Source organism: Carcharodon carcharias, chromosome 30, assembly GCF_017639515.1.
Source record: "Carcharodon carcharias isolate sCarCar2 chromosome 30, sCarCar2.pri, whole genome shotgun sequence".
Lineage (NCBI taxonomy): Eukaryota > Metazoa > Chordata > Chondrichthyes > Lamniformes > Lamnidae > Carcharodon > Carcharodon carcharias.
The window spans coordinates 1,362,905-1,368,904 of NC_054496.1; positions in this window are offsets into that span (position 1 = coordinate 1,362,905).

Here is a 6,000-nt window from a genome sequence, read left to right on the forward strand (position 1 = left end):
TAGCCCTCATCAATGGGCTTCCTGCAGCTTGTCGAAGTGACACAACAGCTTTTACCAGCAGTAACCACACTTGCAGGTTGTGTGTGGATTATTGTCTGACAAAAGACACAATTACTTTCTCAATATTTCTGATAGCTTATATCAGGCTTGTCATCATTGTTATTCTGCAGTTGCTTCGTTTGCAGGTTACAGGGATGTGCAGAGGGATATTTGCTCTGCATATTCATTTAGACGACAATTCTTTGCAATGGCAGCCTTCTGTTTTGTAAGACAATGGCTAGCGCCATGATGATTAACTCCATGGTAAACATTACCTGGTGGGGCTCAGGGGCTCCGCTCTGACATGGCACTCTCTGTCGTATTTGCTGCATAAGAAGACACTGAATGGAGAAGGAGCAGAAATCGCTGGCCACTGTTCTCTCTGGGTGCTCTTCTTGCCCAGCTGAGCTTTTCTTTTCTGCCTGCCTCTTCCAATGCCCTTCCGAACAGTCAGCCTCCAGAGGTCACAGCGTTAGTGAGTGTCTCCCAGTTGCCATTTTCATATCTCACTTACAGGTGTCCTTGTAGCGGAGATATGGACTCCCTGGAAGTTGTGATCTAGTGGCTAGCCTTTGGTTATACCACTGTCATCCATCCAATGAACATGGCTGAGCCAACGCAGATGTGGTTGGCTTAGCAATGAGTGTATGATGGTGAAATTATTATGGTCCAGGATCTCCGAGCTGGTGACCTTGTCCTGCCAAGAGATGCCGACGATATGTCTGAGACAGTGAAGGTGCAAACTGTTCAGCCTTTTCTTCTGCCTGGCATATGTTGAACAGGTCTCACCACTGTAGAGGAGTGGGCTGAGGACACTGGCTTGGTAGGTTCTCAGTTTGGTGTTCTCAGTCAGGTTGCTGCTATTCCACACTCTCTTACTCAGCTTGGACAGAACAGCTGCAGTTTTTGCAATGTGCGTGCTGATTTCAGCATCGAAAGACAGATTGCTGGATGGAACCTGGATATGTGAAGCTATCAACAACCTCCAGCGTCACATCGTCACTGCTCACAGATGGCGGAATAGCAACACCTGGACCATGACATTTATCTTCCTGATGCTGACGGTCAAACCAAACTCTTTACAGACATAACAGACTCTGTCCATTTGCCGCTGAAGGCGTTCCTCAGCGTGGAATGTTAGTGCAGCATCTTCAGCGAACAGCAACTCTCTGACGGGGACTTATTGAACCTTTGTCCTGGATCACAGGTGAGCAAAGCTGAACAGCTTTCCGTCAGTTCTGGTATGTAAGTAGACAACTTCTGAAGGCATATGACAGCAGCAAAGAGAAGATGCCAAGGAGTGCCAGTGCCAGAACACAACCCTGTTTGACCCCATTGCAGGTCTCAAAGGGCTGCAGGAGTGGCACTATCTGAGTTGCTCTTGCAGAGAGACGGCATGGCCATGACAGGCCAAATGGCCTCCTCCTGTGTTGGAACCATTCCATGACTCTGTGGAGGATATGGTTTACTCCACGTTTGTGCCTGCTTCCCTTGTCCTTTTAGATGGTCAAGGATTTGAAAGGTGCCATCAAAGTACAGCTTAACAAGTTGTTGCAGTACATTTTGTAGATGGTACACACTGCAGCCATGTTTTGCTGTTGGTGGAGGAAGTGAATGTTTACGGTGGTGGATAGGGTGTTGATCTAGCAGGCTGCTTTGTCCTAAATGGCCTTGAGCTTCTTGAGTTGGAGCTGCACCCATCCAGACAAGTGGAGCATATTCCATCACACTCTTGACTTGTGCCTTGTAGATGGTGGACAGGCTTTGGGGACTCGCTGCAGGACTCCTAGCCTCTGACCTGCTCTTGTAGCCACAGTATTTATGTCAGTAGTCCAGTTAATTTTGAGTTCAATGGTGCCATTCAATGTCAAGGGGAGGTAGTTAGATTTTCCTGTTGGAAATGATCATTCCCTGGCATTTGTGTGGCACGAATGCTACTTTCCACTTACCTAAATGCTGTCCATCTCTTGTTAAATATCAACATGGACTGCTTCATTATCTAAGGAGTTGCAAATAGAACTGTACACTGAGAAATCCTCAGTGAACATCCCTGCTTCTGACCTTATGATGGAGGGAAGGCCATTGATGAAGCAGCTGAACATAGTTATGCCTAGAACACTGTCCTGAGGAACTCCTGCAGCAAAGTCTTGGGTTTGAGACAATTGGCCTCCAACAACCACAGCCATCCTCCTTTGTGCTAAGTTAGACTCCGACCAGTGGAGAGTTTTCCCTGATTACTGTTAACATCAGTTTTGGCAGGACTCCCTGTGTCAGACTTGGCAATCACTGCCTTGATGTCAAAGTCAGTCACTGCCACCTCACCTCTGGAGTTCAGCTCTTCGATCCATGTTCGAATCAAGGCTGGAACAAGGTCTGGAGCCCAGTGGCCCTGGTAGCACTCAAACTGAGCAATGGTGAACAGATTATTGGTGAATAAGTATCGCTTGATAGCACTGTCAATGACTTTTTCCATAAGTTTGCTGATGATTGAGAGTGGGCTGATGGAGTGGTAATTGCCAGATTGGATTTGCCCTGATATTTTGTGGACAAAATATAATTGGGCAATTTTCCACTTTTTTGGTGAGATGCCAATGCTGTAGCTTTTACTAGAGCAGCTTGGCTAGGGAAGTGGCTGGTTCTGCAGGACAGGTCTTGAGCACTGCAGCCGAGGTCTTATTTTGGCCCCATAACTTTTGCCATATCCTGTGCCCTCAGCCATCTCTTAATGTCACATGGAGTGAACCTAATTGGCAGAAAATTGGCATCTGTGATAGTGATAACGTCAGGAAGAGGCAGGGATGGATCACTCACTGTACTTAGAGTTGAGGAACCGCAAAGGTGAAAAAAACCATAATGGGAGTTATGTACAGGCTTCCGAACAGTAGTCAGGATGTGGGGCACAAGGTACACCAGGAGATAGAAAAGGTGTGTAAGAAAGGCAAGGTTACAGTGATCATGGGGGATTTCAATATGCAGGTAGACTGGGAAAATCAGGTTGGTAGTGGATCCCAAGAAAAGGAATTTGTGGAATGTCTACGCGATGGCTTTTTGGAGTAGCTTGTGGTGGAGCCCGCTAGGGAACAGACAATTCTAGATTTAGTGATGTGTAATGAGGCAGATTTGATAAGGTGAAGGAACCCTTAGGAGGAAGTGACCATAATATGATAGAATTTACCCTGCAATTTGAGAGGAAAAAGCTGGAATCAGATGTAACAGTATTACAGTTGAATAAAGGCAACTACAGAGGCATGAGGGAGGAGCTGGCCAGAATTGACTGGGAGATGAGCCTAGCAGGAAAGACAGTGGAACAGCAATGGCAGGAGTTTCTGGGAGTAATTTGGGAGACACAGCAAAAATTCATCCCTAGGAAGAAGAAGCAGACTAAAGGGAGGACGAGGCAACCATGGCTGACAAGGAAAGTCAGGGACAGCATAAAAGCTAAAGAGAAAGCATACAATGCGGCAAAGAGCAGTGGGAAACCAAGGGATTGGGAAGCCTACAAAAACCAACAGAGGACAACTAAAAACGAAATAAGGAGGGAGAAGATTAAATATGAGGGTAAACTAACCAGTAATATAAAAGAAGATTGCAAGAGTTTTTTTAGATATATAAAGGGTAAGAGAGAGGCAAAAGTGACATTGGGCCACTGGAAAATGATGCTGGAGAAGTAGTAGTGGGGAACAAAGAAATGGGGGAGGAACTGAATAGGTACTTTGCTTCAGTCTTCATGGTGGAAGACACGAGTAACATCCCCAAAGTTCAAGAGAGTCGGGGGGCAGAGGTGAGTATGGTGGCCATTACCAAGGATAAGGTGCTAGGAAAACTGAAAGGTCTGAAGGTGGATAAATCACCTGGATCAGATGGATTACACCCCAGACTTCTTAAGGAGATAGCTGAAGATAGTGGAGGCGTTAGTGGTGATCTTTCAGGAATCACTGGAGTCAGGGAGGGTCCCTGACCAGTCCAGAGGACTGGAAAATCGCTAATGTAACCCCCCTGTTTAAGACAGGAGTGAGGCTAAAGATGGGAAATTACAGGCCGATTAGCCTGACCTCGGTCGTTGGTAATATTTTAGAGTCCATTATTAAGGATGAGATTTCAGAATACTTGAAAGTGCATGGTAAAATAGGGCAAAGTCAGCATGGTTTCATCTAGAGGAGGTCATGCCTGACAAATCTGTTAGAATTCTTTGAGAAGGTAACGAGTAGGTTGGACAAAGGAGAGCCAATGGATGTTATCTACTTGGACTTCCAGAAGGCCTTTGACAAGGTGCCGCACAGGAGGCTGCTCAGTAAGATAAGAGTCCATGGTGTTAGAGGCAAGGTACTAGCATGGATAGAAGATTGGCTGTCTGGCAGGAGGCAGAAAGTGGGGATAAGGGGGTCCTTCTCAGGATGGCGGCCAGTGACTAGTGGAGTTCCGCTAGGGTCAGTGTTGGGACCACAACTTTTCACTTTATACATTAATGATCTAGATGAAGGAACTGAGGGCATCCTGGCTAAGTTTGCAGATGATACAAAGATAGGTAGAGGGACAGGTAGTATTGAGGAGGCGGGGAGGCTGCAGAAGGATTTGGACAGGTTAGGAGAATGGGCAAAGAAGTGGCAGATGGAATACAACGTGGGGAAGTGTGAGGTCATGCACTTTGGTAGGAAGAATAGAGGCATAGACTATTTTCTAAATGGGAAGAGAATTCAGAAATCTGGAGTGCAAAGGGACTTGGGAGTCTAGTCCAGGATTCTCTTAAGGTTAACTTGCAGGATGAGTCAGTAGTTAGGAAGGCAAATGCAATGTTGGCATTTATTTCGAGAGGACTAGAATATAAAAGCAGGGATGTGCTGCTTTATAAGGCTCTGGTCAGACCACATTTAGAATATTGTGAGCAATTTTGGGCCCCGTATCTCAGGAAGGATGTGCTGGCCCTGGAGAGGGTCCAGAAGAGGTTCACGAGAATGATCCCAGGAATGAAAGGCTTAACATATGAGGAACGTTTGAGGACTCTGGGTCTATACTCGTTGGAGTTTAGAAGGATGAAGGGGGATCTGATTGAAACTTACAGAATACCGAAAGGCCTGGATAGAGTGGACGTGGGGAAGATGTTTCCATTAGTAGGAGAGACAAGGACCCGAGGGTCAGAGTAAAGGGAAGACCTTTTAGAACAGAGATGAGGAGAAACTTCTTTAGCCAGAGAGTGGTGAATCTATGGAATTCATTGCCACAGAAGGCTGTGGAGGCCAGGTCATTGAGTGTATTTAAGACCGAGATAGATAGGTTCTTGATTGGTAAGGGGATCAAAGGTTACGGGGAGAAGGCGGGAGAATGAGGTTGAGAAACTTATCAGCCATGATTGAATGGCGGAGCAGACTTGATGGGCCGAATGGCCTAATTTCTGCTCCTATGTCTTATGGTCTTATGGTTATGGTCTTATGGTTATGGTCTGTACTTCTGGCTGAAGATTGTTGCAAATACTTCAACCTTGTCTTTTGCTGGGCTTTTCCATTATTAAAGATGAAGAAATTCATGGAACCTTCTCTTCCCATGAGTAGTTTAATTGTCCATTACTGTTCATAACTGGATGTGGCAAGACTGCAGAGCTTTGATCTAATCTGTTGGTTGTGGAATCGTTTATTTCTGTCTATAACATTCTGCTATTACTGATTAGCATGCATGTAGTCCCGTGATATAAATTCACAAGGTTGACAGATCATTTTTTGATACATCTACTGCTGTTTCAATCCTGTTCTACCCTCCTTATTGAATCAGGGTTGGATCTCTGGCTTGATGATAATAGTTGAGTGAGGATTATATCAGGCAGTGAGATTACTGTATGCTTTAGAAACAGCTCTCTCTACCTTTCCTGCCACTTTTAATGACTCAGGTACATCAACACCCAGGTCCCTCTGCTCCAGCACCTCCTTTAGAGTTGCACCCTTCAATTTATATTGCCTCTCCATGTTCTTC